The sequence below is a fragment of the Hibiscus syriacus genome, unplaced genomic scaffold, assembly GCF_006381635.1.
Source record: "Hibiscus syriacus cultivar Baekdansim isolate YM2019G1 unplaced genomic scaffold, ASM638163v2 tig00110418_pilon, whole genome shotgun sequence".
In the NCBI taxonomy this organism is placed as follows: Eukaryota; Viridiplantae; Streptophyta; class Magnoliopsida; order Malvales; family Malvaceae; genus Hibiscus; species Hibiscus syriacus.
Genome location: NW_024062730.1, coordinates 899,779 through 918,627, shown reverse-complemented (window position 1 = coordinate 918,627; position 18,849 = coordinate 899,779). Strand labels below are relative to the sequence as shown.

The following is an 18,849-nucleotide window of genomic DNA, read 5'->3' as shown; positions in this document are numbered from 1 at the left end:
AGACCACATCGGACCCGTTAAACAGGTAGAAAGCCCCCGACTCAAAGACCTATGAACAATGGCAACCGCTTAATGGATCCAAACTCCTTTTGATCTTGGGGCAGGACCATCAGATAAACGTCTTGTTAATAATGAGAGACCACATCGGACCCGTTAAACAGGTAGACGCGTTGTGCCGATTGGGCGTCGAGGGAAGTAAGCTTGTAGCGCAGTGCTGGATGATAGTCTGTAGAAGCATTGTGCCGATTGACTTTGACCGTGTGCATAAGACTACTGCAGTCTATCTGCTGGGATTCATTTTTCGGAATGGAAATAAGAAGTCGCTATTTGGACACGACTCATCAGATACAAATTTCGTCCTTGTGAAAAGCGGCTGAGGAAGAAAGATTGATTAACATGAGCAAGGCATGCTGGAGCAGTCTTGCAACAAAATTATGTTTTCTTACCGTTTCTTTTTGTTAGCGAGTCGAGTGACCCTTTGCGTGTATAGCACAAGAATAGCTGGAAATGAAATCTCATTCAATTTCTGAGAAACATAAGCATACGCAGGAGAAAAGTGCACATTTGTCAGTTTGAATCTTTGATTTGACAAGATGCAAATTTTGTTAGCAATAAATAATGGTATCAACGGACAAATTTGGTTTTCCTTTACGTGTTTAGGTTTTGGTGAAAATATACGATCTTCTGGGTAGGTGGTGCTTGCCTGCTTGGTTTACGGCTGAAACTTATTATCAGCTCTGCAAGTACACAGTTCTGGCAGTATCATGAACCTCTTCCATCCGTTTACCATTATGAGCCATCAGGTAAATTTTCTCTTAATTATAGAAGAGTGCATCAATATGCTTTTGGCTGGTGCTCATCCATCGTTGTTTTCTGAAACATTTATTTTGTTTACAAAATAAAATAAGTGCATGTATATTTAATTAGAAAACGATTTGAATGCAAAGCTACATGCAGCACTGCAAACATTTGAAGGTTTGTGCAGGAAAGATTGTAAACACAATTTGAATAAGGTAGCAGTATCATTTCTTCACTCTTTGAAGATACGTTTCGTGGAACTATGCTTGGGGTGTTTTAAACAACTCTTACCACTTTTCTGGATCTGTTTCTGGACCTTCCCCCGCAAAACAAATCAATATCAGTTATCAACTTTGGCGGATGAAGTTTTCAAGCATTTATATATATGCTTGAAACTTTTATGACATCTCCACAACCTAATGCCAAAGTGGGGATCGGATTCTTCCAAGGGTTTCCCAAATACAGTGATCTTTACACTTTTCCCCCCCAGGAAAGCTCAGGGTTTAACTTAGTTGAAATCATGTGTTCTTGCAAGAAACCTAAACCAAAATGGGACTGTTGAATGAAGGACCTAAGTTTTGGCAGCATAACGTTCCGAAGTAAAAGAGTTCTATCGAAGTCCACAGGCTCATTTTATACCTACCATCAATATGAATAGGGAGTTCTTTCAGAGTAGACAGGTTGATTTTATACCTACTATCAATATCGATGCCTAATTACTAACGGAAAATGTGGCATATTGCTAAGAGGGCTTCAAAAACACTTGTTCTAAATAACAGTCTCAAGAAAGAAACATAACCGGATACATAACCATTATCCGGTCAATGAATTGATAGTAGAAAATGTTTAAATATACTTGCCTATAGGAACCAAGACCATTAACTCTAGGCATTTGCCATCTTTCTTCGATCAAACAGGTTTAATGATCTACATGCTCTTATTGCTCATGTTTCAGTTTCAATTTCAGACAAACAAAATGCAGATGACTGCGCGTGTGGAATGCCCTGTATTTACCCTACAACTGTTGCATGTACTAACCTCAACCGAGTTGATTCCATAAATTTTGCCTTCAGTAAATTCGATGTCCAGTGCTTGAATGCAAGCTTCAGCAACCACAAGCCTGCTTACCTCTCCCACCGGTTTATCTCCTGTGTCATTTTCAAAGAAATGACAATAAAATACACAGCTTATATCTGTTTTACCATTCGCATATGAATCTCTATGCAAAGCGTTTGCATGATTTAAAATGTCTATCAAGAGAAGAGAAACCAGAGCAATTTCACTTTCAAGGGTGCTGCAATGAATCGTAACTTTAGTGTCCCTATAAATGTTGTAATTGGTTTTGACAACTTAATGCGAAACAGTTATAGTCCCAATGAAAAACCAGATTCAACATACCCTGACCAATAACAACTCTACGACGTTGCCCAGAAGTAGCTTGAAGCAAAGTATTAAGATCATATGATGTGTAAGGTCCATCTGTCAATCAGCTCTGTACACAAAAAGGTATTGTTTGGAAACACATCGAAGAAAATACCACCAAAAAACATGTTGATGCACTGTTTCACACTGTATAAAAACATTACAATTAGCCGCTGACCTGATGATGGTAAATGGAAGGCCGGAATTGCGAAGAAAGTCTTCCCCTTCTTTTTATATTTGAGAACCCCAAAAAGGTTCATAATGCTGCCAAAATTAATATAAACACAGAGATAGAGTTGATGAGAAGTTTTAGCTGTAAACCAACACCCCTCATATGTTTTTAGATATGCAGGGAATAACATGATTGAACTGTATGAGACGATATTCCACTATTTTTTCGGCACGTAATGCAACATGATACCTTTTAGTTTCACTGGATGAGAAGTTCATTTCTAATAATTATAAATGGAACGAAGAAATATCGAGGCAAATTGTGAGAAATCATAATGCTAACGAGAGCAGGAACTCTATAATTTGCTATCCAAAAGACTTTGCAAATAATTATTCTTCTTACCTCCATGGTAGTTCATTGTGTGGTTACACCAATTGATGAAACAAGAACTACCCTCTTCAACAAAGAAGGCAATGCAGATACAAGATTCCTTACACCCTCCCAATCTTCAAGAAATTACAAATTAGTCAAAGCCCGTATCTCTATGTGAACGTACACATACGAGCCCATGTCTAGTTTCAGAGACATCTACCACTTTTGATGCTTTTGTTTTTCATTCATAACTAAAAATGTAATATTCAAGGAAAAATGACAAGAAAATGTTATGTTGATACTTGATAACAAAATGTTGAATTGTATGTTAAAGCAATTTCCGACCTACTCTTTCGGGAGTATTATCCCCATCCCATCTTTTGGAAGGAAATGCAGTTGTTGCTGTGCAACAAATCACATGAGTAACCCCCTATACAAAAATCGTAAAAAATAGTACATTTGAAAATTCTGAACTGTTTGAGGTATTAATGCAAACCAAATAATGTCATTTCTAGTAAATAAAAGGAAAGAATTTAAAGGTTTGATAGACAAAAGTAAGAAGCACAAACCTCAAACATAGATGGATCCAGATCTGCTGGGTTTCTTGTGTCACCTTTAAAAATCTATCAAAATTTAAAATCACTTCCAAATTAAACCTTATATCTGACTAAGGTGAAAAATGAATAAATTAAAAACGAGAACACCCGTGCAACATGAAATCAATGGAAATTCAAGGAAACTCATCAATGAGCTTGAATTAACCATGTATCAGATGCAACTCACACCTGTAGCTTCTCTTCATCTTGGTTACCAAACAGAGAAAACTGCCTTCTGAGGATCTCGTAATATTAGGCGAGATTTGATGTTCCGATTCAGCAAAGCTGCCACAACCAACTGCCCTGAAAAAAGACCAAACTTGCTGATATTAAAATTAACAAGTAAAGTTCGACGTTGATCAGAAGTATATTTAACCGGTCAATTTGCTTGTGAGTGCACCAAGTTGAAAAAGGATTTATGCATGCGTGGTTGTCTCATAACCTATGTTCGCTTTCATTTACTTCATCTCTTTGGTTGTCCTTTCTAATTCATTATGGAATGTGGAACAAAACCAATAGGTGTCTTATATCCCTAGGAAGTAATATAGAATCCAATGTTTTCCCTTAGTACTTCTACATGATTAATGCATAAGAATGAATATCGGGTCATAGTTGGCTTATAAATCGTTTGTTCAATACAAAAAAATATACCCATCTACTAATTCCATTCTTTGTAAAACATGAATATGGTAACAAAGAAACGATGGGAAGCAAAATTCCTCCTACAAATACTGTAAGCAACAATATGTTACGGTAAATCAGGAAGATAATGGAGAACAAACAAACAAGAACACATATATTTACATGAAAAATCCTTATCTAGTCCCTCCACATCCACCAAAGAAAAAAAGAAAAGAGATTACCGACGCCGCCGGTGGCGCCCTACAAAAAAGAACAAGCTTAGAGGAAGAAGGAGTAGTGTTGGGGAAAGAAGGGCAGTATCTGAAGTTGTAGATTGGACCACTTCATCTTGCAGAGCGTTCACTTTCATCGATAATATCTCTAAAGCCCGAGTTTTTCTTGGAGAATCCGAACCCATCACAATAACTTTGGTGTGAAAGAGCCAAGTTTGGCCTTTTTGAAATGCTTTTGAGGGTTTCTCTAGAGGGAACTGGAACGTGAATGAGCGCTTGGTAGCCATGAAAATGGAACTTTGAAAAAAAAGGAAGAAAAATGGAGGACCACGTTTGTTTGTGGCTGTTATATTTGCTGCCGCTTCACTAAAATATGTGTTGGATAATATATTGGCAAAACGTGTCACTCCTTGAACAAGATTTTTTAGACATTTGGAATGTTCCTAGACACGTGGATGGATAATTTAGGATGAAATTACATGTCAAGCATGCCTTTAATTCATTAATATCATTTGAAATTTAAATTATTAAAGGTAAATTATTTGTTTAGTACTCTAAGTATCACTTTTGTTTCATTTGATCGCTCAACTATTTTTTCAATAGTAGCTAACGTTTAGTTTTGATTTTATTTTGGTCACCCGCCATTAAAAATTAATTGTGATGTTGACGTGTCACAATAAGTTAATGTCTTAAAAAAGTAACATGCCTACAAGTATTTTAATTTTTTAACGATTGGTGATCGAAATGAATTAAAACGTGATGTTACGTATTATTTTAAAAAATAACAGTTAGTGGGCAAATGGAATAAAAGAGATAGTTTTGGTACTAAATGTATAATTTACCCTAAATATCATGTTCACAATTTAGGTGGAAAACCACCTATTAATTAATTAAACTAGGATTCTACTCTCTCAAATTAAACATTAATTAAACAAATAAACAAGAGAGTTATCTACTTTTAATCGAGTTAGAATGTTTATTTTTTTTCAAATTTAAATATAATTAATTCGAGTCAACTTTATCGATAGCTAAAAACATACTTGGTGATGTTTAGTTTAGTTTTGAAGCATGAAAACCTATTAAAACTACTTAATGGTACTAATACATATAGGTAAAGATATCATTATTTTGAATAAAATTACAGCCTAGGAAAACGTCAGTTTAAAAATGTATCGATCCCCATGTTGGAGTCGATACTCTAATACTAGTGTCCATATGTAATCTTTAAATTGAAAATTTTAAAATTTTAAAAAATAAATTATATTTTTTTATTAATAATTCATTTTTATCCCTTAGTTTCTCTCTAAATGTTAAAATTTGTCTCTAAATATAAAATCATGCAATGTCCCGGACAACTTAAATAAACTAAAAAAAACATCATGCGTATGTGCTTTGTATTTGATGTTGTTAATGGGAATGGATGGTCGTGGCGGTTGTACTCTGTTATCATTTTCAGTTAGTTATGTGAAGAGTCGTAGTTAATGATAGACGGTCGTTCGTTGGTGTCAAGTGTTTTGTTTCTATAACGAGAGGTAGAAGTAAGATGAATGAGGGTGAGATAGATTCATTTGAGTTCCATCCTTTCTCTTAATTTTTGATCGAGAAGTTTATATTGAGTCTTGAAATGGATCCTCTATAGCACACACTTCTCTAATGATATATTCCATATAACCTCAATCCCAAACGCAAATTGTAAGAATAGTATTGCTAGCAATATAAGTGATATTGGGGTCACCTATTGTTTGATTGGGAGATCATGTTCATGTTATCGTTTTTTTAAAAATCTATTATATTACTATATTTGAGTATGTTGATAAAAAAATTGAGATGGTGGTGGTTATTGGCGATTTATTCTTTTTTTTTAGTGGAGAATAATAATCGTTTGTTTCATAAAGGAGAGGGTAGTCCAGATGATAATGGTGATGAACAATCGTCCAGAAAAAGATATAGAGAGGGAGCTCCAGAGAAACTTCCTTCATCATCCTCGTATGGTGACAAATATATTAGCTCTTAGTGTTTATGTCACATTTGGGATGATGATGACTATTTATTAGTTGACAAACAAAATAGATTTGACTATCAATATTTGATTGTAGATTACGTGGATTTGCCAGAGATCATATCAAAGGGCGGTATCTATCTAGGGAACACTTTGGAGGCCTTGAGAAACTCTGGGAGATGAAACTTTGAAATCTTTGAGAAACTTTGAAGACCTTCATGCTCGATAGGTGCAAGAATGACAATAAAAGTACAATTTTCGAAAGAGATACAACAATAACTTATGGTACTCGTGTATTTGTATGTGCTTCATTCATAACTCAATGGCTTACAGGGACAAAATGCTGCAGAGGCACATAAAAATGTACAAAACTGCATGAGTATCACCACGTCCAGCTACCATAATCCAATCGAATCGACCCATCATGTCCAAATATCTCCTTGTCCATCGCCTTTGTCTCATTCATTGTTTCGGAGCATCTTTGAAGAGGGAAAAAATCTGTTTGTGGTGCTTCAACATGAAGAAAACCAAGCAGCACGAAGATTGTGCTGGCAAATCAAACTTTCTGGTTTGTTTCAATCATATTGCAGGCCAAACCATGGACAGATTTGATGTGTGGAGCAGTGGAAAACAGGGCCACACTTTGGTAGTAGGAAAACTTTTGATCCCGACACTCTCAAATGGGACTACTTAACCACATGCTTATGACTTAGAGCCAAACTTTTTTAGATAAACTACGCATTTAATATCTAAACTATTAATTTTGACTCATTTTAGTATCTAAATTTTTAATCTTTTCAAAACCCTACCTAAAGTTCAATTTTGGTTTCATTTTAGTACCCGTCGTTAAAAACTTAACGTGTTTAGTACCTAAACTATCAGTTTTTGTTCGTTTAGCACCTAAACTTTAGTTTTTTTAAAAAAAAATTAACGTTAAGTTTTGAACTGACACTAAAATCAAACAAAAACTAAACTTTAGGTATGGTCTTCTTTCTGCACTCATATTTAATTCTTGACCACGGCTTCTTTTCATTATAAGAATCCATGGTCTTTTCATTATGAAAGATTCTCCACAATAATATTATTAGTTACCCGTTAAGATGAACAATAATTATGTAAGGGTTCCCCGTTTAAAAATGATAAACTACCGGATTGGTTTCTTTCATTTATATAGTTTTACTCACTAAATTTAAAAAAAAATTATACTTTGATCATTTATTTAATTGATTTATTAAATTTCGGTCATATACGTTATTGATTTATTAAATTTTAGTCATTTAATATCGATTGTACATTTTGGTCATTGAGTTGTTAACTCCCGTTAGTTTGATGACGCCCTAAATTGTATAATGAAGTATCAATTTGACCCTAAGTTTTAGATAAATTATTAATTTGACTTTTAAATTCGACCAAAGTCTCATGTTGCAGCCACCACTTACTGTTGTCATTGTCAACGGGCATTGGTCGCCGTCCGCGATGGCTATTATACATCAAATTTTACAATTCCCTCCTTTTTTTATATTCAATATGAATCTAATATATTATATTAAAAAAATAAGATAAACTACACGGGTGACCACCAAACTATGTCAAAATTTATTTGACCATGATGTTTCAATTTGATTAAAAAGACCACCCAACTATTTAAATAATTCAATCAAGCCACTAGTCGTTAGTTTTTAACGGAGGTGGTGATGTGGCACATCAATAACATTGACATAATTATATATTTGGTCCTTGATAGATATTTACATATTATTAGTTTAGTCATTATTTAATTCATTTAAATAAATTAATCCTCCAACTCAAAAGTGACAGACACTAAAATCAAACAAAAACTAAACTTTAGGTATGGTCTTTCTTTCTGCACTCATATGTTTAATTCTTGACCACGGCTTCTTTTTCATTATAGAATCCATGGTCTTTTCATTATGAAAGATTCTCCACAATATTATTAGTTACCCGTTAAGATGAACATAATTATGTAAGGGTTCCCCGTTTAAAAATGATAAACTACCGGATTGGTTTCTTTCATATTTATATAGTTTTCACTAAATTTAAAAAAAAATTATACTTTGATCATTTTTTAATTGATTTATTAAATTTCGGTCATATACGTTATTGATTTATTAAATTTTAGTCATTTACATATCGATTGTTACATTTTGGTCATTGAGTTGTTAACTCCCGTTAGTTTGATGACGCCCTAAATTGTATAATGAAGTATCAATTGACCTAAGTTTTAGATAAATTATTAATTTGACTTTTAAAATTCGACCAAAGTCTCATGTTGCAGCACCACTTACTGTTGTCATTGTCAACGGGCATTGGTCGCCGTCCGCGATGGCTATTATACATCAAATTTTACAATTCCCTCCTTTTTTATATTCATATAATCTAATATTTATTATATTAAAAAATAAGATAAACTACACGGTGACCACCAAACTATGTCAAAATTTATTTTGACCACTGATGTTTCAATTTGATTAAAAAAGACCCAACTATTTAAATAATTCAATCAAGCCACTAGTCGTTAGTTTTTAACGAGGTGGTGATGTGGCACATCAATAACATTGACTAATATATATTTGGTCCTTGATAGATATTTACATATTTTATTAGTTTAGTCATTATTTTAATTCATTTAAATAATTTAATCCTCCAACTCAAAAGTGACATGTCATTGTATGATTAGAGACTAAATTTAATTATTTTAATATTTAATTAAATAATTTTTCACTAATCAGTGATGACGCGTGTCACCACCGGTACAAGGGAAATCAAATACCCATTATCCGGCATGGCCTTTCCACTGGGCCAACCAATCTTTTGGTGTTAACTTGCACAATATTTTATATATTGTGTTTGAGTTTATTCACACATGTAAATATATTTCACATATATATTAAATTATTAAATAAATCTAATAAAATTATATTTCACTTATATATTAATATAGTTAATATAAGACTTAAAAAAAACTGATTTTAATATTTTTGATAAATTATTTTTTTGCAATTATTTTAAAAAATGTATATATAATTATATTAAAAATAAAATTATATTAAATTTAGAGAATCCAAATCAAAAAAAATATTAAACTATTTTTAAGTCTTACATTAACTTTAATTTAATATAAATGTGAAAATAATTATTTTTTAAATTATTTTATTAATTTAATATATATGTGAATATATTTATATATGTGAAATAAACTCGAACAATATATAAAATATTGTGGAAGCTAATACCAAAAGAGTGGTTTGGCCCAGTGGTAAGACTGTGTCGCTTTGTCCCTGATTCAAATCCACCAGCAGTAATTCATGGGTATTTTGATTAAATATTATTTCATTAAAACTTTAAATAATTAAATTCACCTCCATCATATAGTGACATGTGGCAGCTCCACATTGGAAGATTAGATTTGTTTAAATGAATTAAAATAGTGACTAAATTGATAGAATGTGTAAATATTAGGAACCAAATATATAATTATTCCAATTTTATTAACGTGTCACTTTATCACTTCCGTTAAAAACTAACGGCCAATGGCTTGATTGAAATATTTAAATAGTTTGGTAGTCTTTTTAATCAAATTGAAACATTGGTGGTCAAAATGAATTTTGACCATAGTTTGATGGTCACTCGTGTAGTTTACCCTAAAAATATTTGTAACTTAATAAAAAGAAATTACACGTTTAGTACCTAAACTATCACTTTTATTTTGTTTTAGTACCTAAACTTTCAATTTTTTTAAAACCATACCTAAAGTTTATTTTTTATTTCATTTTAGTACCAGACGTTAGCTTTTTATTTTATTTTAGTACTCCGTTGTTAATTTTTTCCATTTTAGCACTTAAATGTTTAATGGGGGTACTACGATGAAAAAAAGAATATACTTTAGGTATGGTTTTGAAAAAATTAAATTAGCTATTGAATGTGTACTTTACCCTAATAAAAATAGCTTAAATTCTTCTTTTAAAATTAAATTATAAATAATAAATTTATTACGGATATGACTCATACCTGAATCATAAGAGAAGTAGGTAATTATCTGGCGACTGAGTCACTTTGCAGTTCATGATGAAAAATTTTAGTTTTGTCTGAAACTGTGTGATGTGGCGGTGGTAACACAGAGACAAACATCGAAGGTGACCGAAACGACAAGCCAAACATATTGTTCCAACAAAATTAATTCTTTTTTTTTTTTAAAGAATTGATTTTATAGAGACGGCAATGCCACCTTTTTTTTGTCACTTCAATTCTCACCATTGTTTTTTTCCTCCAATTTACACCTTACCAACTTTCACTACAGATTTCAAACCTCGAGGGCAAGATGGATCAGAGGGACGTGTGGACAGTCGTCCTTAAAATGTTATTTGCTTTTGTATTTTAAAATTTTTTCTGTATATTTTTTCTTAATTTATCTTTTATCCTGAAATTTTATAAGTTTATTATTTTATATAAAAAATACGTATATCCCTACTTGTGCACTGTTTTTTACTATTTAGTATTAGCCTTTTGATCTACCATGATAAAATATTAGATAAAATATTAAAAATAAATTTAATATTAATTTAATAAACCAAATATAGATATTTTTTAAAAAATAAAAGAGAACATATTTCCATTTATTTTTTTTATTGCAAGAAAAGAAATTAAAGGATTAATTTGTGAGAAAGGGTGAATCTGTTGTGTGGGCCATTTAAGGCAAACATTAATGTAAGTTCCAAAGTCAGTTTCAAAGTCACAAATACATAAATAAATTATGATGCTTTTTATTTGCTCATAAGTGCTCTTCACATGGGATACTGTAGGCCTCATAAAGAATATTTCTCTATTTTTTTCAATCAGATGCTTATTTATCAGATAAAAATTCTCATTCTATATTTGAATCGAGTACAAGCTTTATCATAAAATTAAGATCGAGTTTTGACTCAGATGAAAACTCGGGTAAGATTAGATTTAAGATGAAAGATATATAATACATCAATAAAAAAAATCTAGTCTGCCCTGACTCATTATTATTCTTAATTTTCAATGCTATATACATATTATTTATGGAATTAAATATTATATTAAAGCAATTTAATTTAATATAAACATGACATCAAACATCTAATATCATGAAATTAACAAAATATGAGTGTGCCAACTCTATTATATTTATATTAAAGAACATAAATATTCACATATATAATTTAAGTATTATTTTATATTATTAAAAAAGTATTTTATATTTTTATTGATAATCTAATTGTATATTTCTTAAAATTTTATAATTTTATATCATTTAAATGTATAATATAATTTTCTAAAAATTTATATCCATGACTTAAATCTTATATCTATCCATAAATATACTAATTCTTATATTAAAAGGAAAGTGAAAATATAATGGGGAGTGAGCTAAGAACAAATCCCAAGAAGTAGAGATAAATGTATTATATTATAGTGTTGGAGGAAGCTTAGCTCACTTGTCTTTGTCTTAACATATGTACCAAGAAGGATTTAGATAATACCAATTGTATGGTCATTGAGCTTGCAAACAAAGCCAAAACCATTTAAGGACAGCTGACCTTTCACACTTTGGAAAAAACCCCACTACGAAACAAACTGAAGAGGGGAAGAGCACATTCTTTGGTTTGTCTTTGTTAGGGCATGTTTGGCTGTTTCTTCCCTTCGGGAATCTGTTAAAAAGGCAGGGTCTTGGAGAGAAGATGCCAAACCAAACGCTTCACTGATTCCCTATCCACCTAATGCAAAGACAAAGAAATCCCATTAAGATTGAAGCTTTTGGGGGTGGGGGTGTTTCGAGTTAATTTGAAACTTGACGGAAAGCAAAAGACAAGAGCTTTACTCAAAAAATTCCATATTCCACTGAAGGACAAAGCTTTCCTTCACGCATTACCTAATACTATTGCCCCCATTTTCTCTTCTTTTTGAAACCCCTTTTTTAACTCTCTCTATTGGGGAAAAAACCCTTTTTGTTCAAGCTTTGCTTGAATCACAGAGTCCAATCTTGGGAACTTTTATGTGCTTTGGTTTGGGTTTTTGATGAATTGCAAATCCAGTAAGGATTTCTTCTTTCTTCTGTTGTTACTGAGTTTTTATGTTTGAATTGGTGATACTTCCATGATCTTGTCTAAAAAAAATTGGCGTTATCTTTGTTTCTGAATTTTCAGGTGGCCTAAAGATTACTCTGAATCTGGTTTTGTTTTTGGTTAAATTTGTGAACTTCTAACCTTTCTTCGGGTGAATTCCATCTACATGCAATCTTATTCTTTGGATGAAAGTTTGACTTTGTATACTCTTTAGATTAAGAGACCAGAACTTTTTGTGCAATGTTCGAAGACGAATCATCGCCTCTAACATCATCATCATCGTCGCCTCTCCAAGTTTTCTCCATGATGTCACTCTCACCGAACTTGGGATCACCATATCCATGGCTTAGAGAGTTGAAATCAGAAGAAAGGGGTTTATATTTGATCCATTTGTTGCTCACTTGTGCTAATCATGTAGCGAATGGAAGCCTTGAAAATGCCAACATTGCTCTCGAGCAGATATCGCAGCTCGCGACGCCGGACGGCGACACGATGCAGCGAATGGCTGCATATTTTAACGAGGCACTCGCTGATAGGATCCTCAAAGCCTGGCCTGGTCTTCATAAGGCCCTCAATTCGACGAGGATAACTTTGGTTTCCGAAGAAATCCTTGTTCGTAAACTGTTTTTCGAGTTGTTCCCCTTCTTGAAGGTGGCCTTCGTGCTTACGAACCAGGCCGTGATCGAAGCGATGGAAGGCGAAAAAATGGTTCATATAATCGATCTTTATGCAGCTGAGCCTGCACAGTGGGTTGCATTCAAGCTTTGAGTGCAAGGCCTGAAGGGCCGCCTCATTTGAGGATTACCGGCATTCATCAGCGGAAAGAAGTGTTGATCAAATGGCTCATAGATTGACTGAAGAAGCCGAAAAACTGGACTCCCCTTCCAGTTCAATCCGGTTGTTAGCAAATTAGAAAACCTCGACGTCGAGAATTGCGGGTTAAAACTGGGGAGGCTCTTGCAATCAGCTCTGTTCTCCAGCTGCATTCGTTCTTGGCCTCTGATGATGAACACCATCAAAAGATTCGCCTCTAGGATTGAAGAATTCGAATGGAGTTCACTTGCAAAGAGCACTCCAGATGAACCAGAAACTCTAGGAGAGTTGCTTGAAAAGACACGGTTAATGGATATAGCCCCAGTCCTGATTCGGCCTCATCGTCACCATTATCTTCATCCGGTTCGGCGAAGGTAGATAGCTTCCTTAATGCATTGTGGGGTTTGTCACCGAAACTGATGGTGGTAACAGAACAAGATTCTAACCATAATGGATCTACTCTAATGGAGAGACTACTAGAATCCCTTTACTCTTATGCAGCATTGTTCGATTGTTCGGAGTCCACGGCCTCGAGAACATCTCTGGAGAGATTAAGGTGGAAAAGATGCTTTTCGGAGAGGAAATAAAGAACATAATAGCTTGCGAGGGTTCCGAGCGGAAGGAGAGACACGAAAAGCTCGAAAAGTGGATACAGAGGCTCGACTTGGCCGGTTTCGGGAACATCCCTTTGAGTTACTACGGCATGTTGCACGCCAGGAGACTGTTGCAGGGGTATAACTGCGACGGGTATAGAATGAAGGATGACAACGGTTGCGTCGTAATTTGCTGGCAAGACCGACCGCTGTTCTCGTATCGGCTTGGAGGTGTAGGAAGTAAACGATGGCATGATATTTTCTTTTTACCTTTTTTTATCAAATGAAATGAAAGGATTTGTCATCTAAAGGAACCCAATTACTGATAATTTGGGGTGTTATGTGTTAAAGCTTCTTGAACTTGGAATGCAATGTACAGTTGTTTATTTAGCAAACTCTACATGCTTAAATGAAAAGAGTAATGAGAGATCAGATCATTCCAATTCGAACAAACATATTATTATACTGTGCACGAATAATCGTTTTTGTTCTTAGAAATTACAGATTCGAACACCAATGATTGTAACAGGATAATTAAACGTTAATTGTTAAATAATTAAAAATATCTAGAATAGATACAACTTTATAATCATTTTAACTTAATAAAAAAATAAAATGGATGAATCTTATTAATTAAGACTACAAATAATATTGTGTCAAATTTATCTAATAATTTTTACTCTTCTTAGGTGCTGCAAACTCTTCTATTTGGCTTCCGATTTCAAGCATTCTTTGCCAGATACATGGGTTTGGACAAGCAACTTAAGGTGTAAATCAATCAAGTTTGAATAAATAAAATTGTATTCATGTTTATTTATTTTTTAGGGAATTCATAATCAATTCGGTATTTGTTTAAATTTTTAATATCGTATTCATGTTTATTTGTTTATTTTCTAAAGTGTACAACATATTTTTTGCATTTATAAACATATTCGTTAATATTCAACAACTTATGCTCTCTTTTCGTCCTTTTATTTGCAGGTCAAAGAAAATTTGTGAAATTATCTATTGGTCTAAGCTTATAAGGTTTATAGTTTGAACTTCAAAGTTTCGTATTGCATTCAACTTAGTCTCCATCTTCAATGATATTTAAAATGTAAAAAAGAAAAAGAACCAAATAAATAAGATTATAAACAACATTTCCAATGAGCTTGTTCATAAAATAAATGAACCGAACACCTTTCTTCAAGTTCGTTCGTTTATTAAATGAACATAAAAAATTTGTTCATATTCGTTTATATAGCTTAATAACAAATATTATTCGAATGGTTCACGAATATTCTCGAAACGCTCTGCTCATTTACCCCTACATGCAACACAACATTTTAAAAAATACACTATTTATGATATATAAATATTTTTAAACTTCGTTTCTTTGTTGGTTCAATATAGATATTGTAATAATCTGCAAGTAATATAGGTACTAATTTTAAATATACTAATTAAAATAAAATAAAATTTAAATATAGATTCCTGATATTTTAATATCTTAAACAAATAAACCTAGGGTCAACGCAACAAAACAAAAATTAGAAACACAAACACAATTCTATTTGTTATCCAATGTCATTCATTTACTTCACACCTCATTCAAAGACCAAATAGCTGAGGGGGGAGAAAGTTTACCGGTTAACAGTGCAACTTGATTACACGAGCTAATCTCTCGAGAAAACGGGGCACATATTTGTGCTGAACATAATGGCATCCCTCATCCACTCCGGCGCCACTCTCTCAAACGTCCCTAACGACAATACCCGGTACACCAGCTCTGCTTCCTCTACCTCCGTTTTGTTATCCACGTTAGGCTGAATAGTAACCTGTTCCATTCATCCAGTACCAAATAATGAAAGTCTGTTTCTTGTATGCTGCAGCTAATAGTTGGAAACATAAAGTACTTATGGATGTACTCATTAAAACTCTACGTCGTTCATGTTACATCTGTATGTTTAACTTCTTTATTGCTTTTTTTAATTATTATAGTCCCTAACCATGTCCAAATGGATGCCGAACGCAAATGTCAAACATGGATAAAGAAAACCAAGATGCATAAACATGCTTCAAACAATGAGATACAACAAATCAATAACATACCGACTCTAAGGGGAAATACTGGGAACTAGAACCGAAAGAAAGATGGAATACTCAAATTGAATGAACTGTCTATGATTCTCAAGTAAAGAATTACCACTTGATTGATGCAGAGATGAAATGCATGGTCCATCAGTTTGATTAATGGCGGACATCTTCATGCCCACTAAGCACTCAATAAGAACTTGAAACAGACAATTTCCATGATCAGTGGCATTTGCACTAACGCCTTTACAGCATCTGGCTGCATAATAATTCAAATGGTCAATAAAGATGTGGAAACTATCGTCTTTTGAGTAAAGAGATGCTTAATTGGGGATATATACCAGCTGAACATGTGGAAGAACCTCACATGACAAAGCTTTCTCAGGAATGTATTTAGTCATTGCACTCGATGCGGTAACTCTACCATTAGCCGAATTAGGAGTAACAATGCTGTCTTCTGTCTCAGCAGCTGATTTCCTGCTACGCTTTTTGTCATCATTCTGTTGGAGTTACCAGAAACCCTTTCTGCCACAACTTGTACACTTCCTGGAGACACCGTTGGTACATTATCTCTATTGCCACCCTTAGCATGCCCCTTTTGATGCAGGTTTTGCAGCCTCGTAACTTCTTCAGAAAGCACTTTACCTGCCACAAATTTTTAGCATTCGGTAGAAAAAAAAGAGCTATAGACATGCCACTAGAAAGTTACAAATTGTCTCAAATTATATATATATATATATATATATATATATATATATAGCCAATAATTATTGGTGCCTGCAAAATTAACTTATTACAATTTCAAAGAAACCACATACAAATTGAAGATAAAAAAGATGTAGACAATTTTGAATATGCAATTTGATCATAAGCATGATAACCATCAAACTATGATTTAACCTTCCAAAGTTATATTGAGAGGGGAAGGGAAAAACCTCAGCTGAGTCTGGAACAATACAAGACCTAATTACCAACTTCAAAGTCAATGATAGACCTAAAACCCTAAATCCATGTTCTATTCAGTCAAGAACTTGAGCATAGAAATCCAATTCTTTAACCAAAAGCATAATACCGAGTGCTTTGGTCCTTTAAACTAACAAGTTATTTTCTTGTTCTTACTCAGCATACCTAACACTCTCAGCATCAATTTATGCCAGTTTCCATGCAATAGCATATTCAACAAAGACCAAGCAAGAAGAATGCTGATGTTAGTACATGTATATTCTACATTAAAGAAAGAGATGCAAACAACAATCAATAACTGATCGCTACTTACACTTCTGGCTCTCTTCAATCAAAAGCTTTGATAGTCTACACATTGCTTGTCGCTGGACCTGCAATATTACATTCATGCGAAAGGTCAAGAAAGTAGGCACTGGCAACTAGCATGTAAAGGCCACCAGTGAATTAAATTTACTTACATTATAGAGGCCACTTCACTTCTCAATTCAGTAACTTCAGCATTTAATTTGTCATTTTCACTCCTCAAGTGCTGTATCAACTCCTCTGCAACTGTAATGAGAGAAATAAAATGATAGTTATATTCCAATGATATAGGCACAATAAACACCAGAAAAAAAAAAGACAAAGAGAAGGCTTTGTGATTCATATAAATATGAAGACAGAGAATAAAAAAAAACAGTAACTATAACATGTAAATATACTGACCACGCACATAATTTAAGAATTTTTCTTCTTGCTCTCTATGCATGTCATCCATTTCAGACAGTTTTCTCTTCTGAAAAAGAAATGAAAACCAAAATCGTATTAAGAGAGTAGATATAAAGCTAGATTTGCTTCTCGTCGGACGAAAAACGAGAGAAAGAGAAACCCGAAAATCCCATTCTAATCAAACCACAAGAAATCGTATACACCTAGCAGCTGAATCTCACTAGGGGAGGAAAGGTGAAAATATAAAATCATCATTATTAAAAATAAAATGCTAGGGGAGAGAGGAGTTGTAATACCTTGAGTTTGTCATACTTATCGTAAAGCTTTGCATATAAAGACTCCATCTGCAAAACAAATGAAAAAAAGCCATTTATGTACCTCATAATCGATAACTACAAACGGTAAAAAAAGGGAAATTCAAGCGTTGTAAAGAGGGCCATATATGTACCTCTTCCTTTCCTTTTCGTTCCGCTTTCCTGTCGTTTTCTAAGCAAACAAACAGAAACTAACGAGAATGGAGTGAGTGGAAACAATGGCGATGAAGAAGGTATGAACAAGTTTCAGTGAGATTTAGAAGATGAGAGAGAATAGTTTACTTTTTACCCCTGTTTGGTAACCTAGGAACGCGGGAAAGTGGAATTTGAAAAATCCAGGAAACTAAACTCTCTCTTGGTTGGCTACTGCACTCCACTTGCTGAAGAACGAAGCGGGAGCAGAAAAGTAAAATTGATTGGAGATTTTTCAAATTTATCAGCAGCCCATGAATATTCCTAAATATGTATTTGGTTAATGAAATTTAAAATTATTTTTTAAAATAATATTACTGGAATGTAACATTATCATATAAATGTTATATTATTTTATTTGGTTTGTTTAAAATGAATGTAAAATGACAATGTTTGATTAGAAAAATATAAGATTATTTAATTATATATTTTATTAAATTATTCTTGTGATATATAATTTTAAAAAAAGTTAAATTTTAATATTAAATTGTGAATATTTAAATAAAAATTCATAGAAATATTTTAATCTTTATACTATGGGAAAAATATGTTAATATATAATTGGTTTATTAAATTATTGTTAAATTACATTCATTCTGATATAATTTTGGTCATTATGTTATATCCCGATTAAAAATTTAATTTTTACATTTTTATTTTGACGTCATTTGATCCTATTATCTTTACGATACCATTAGTTAGTCTAACTAATTAATACTATTAACTTTCTAATTAATATGTATGAACCAATTTACTTCAATGGTTAAATGAATCGTTATTGTTCTTAGAGGTCGTGGTTTGAGCACCAACAATTGCAGAAGAGTGATTGAGCGTTTATTTTCAAATGACTTAATAAAAAAATTCATTAATTAT

General features: G+C 33.0%; 3 pseudogenes; 1 reads left to right on the top strand and 2 right to left on the bottom strand.

The window, feature by feature from the left end:
- Positions 1-2,820: 2,820 nt before the first annotated feature.
- On the bottom strand, positions 2,821-4,523 carry LOC120124354 (annotated as a pseudogene).
- Positions 4,524-12,106: 7,583 nt separating this feature from the next.
- LOC120124384 lies at positions 12,107-13,970 on the top strand (annotated as a pseudogene).
- Positions 13,971-15,304: 1,334 nt separating this feature from the next.
- Positions 15,305-17,814, bottom strand: LOC120124419 (annotated as a pseudogene).
- Between the last annotated feature and the right edge of the window lie 1,035 nt (positions 17,815-18,849).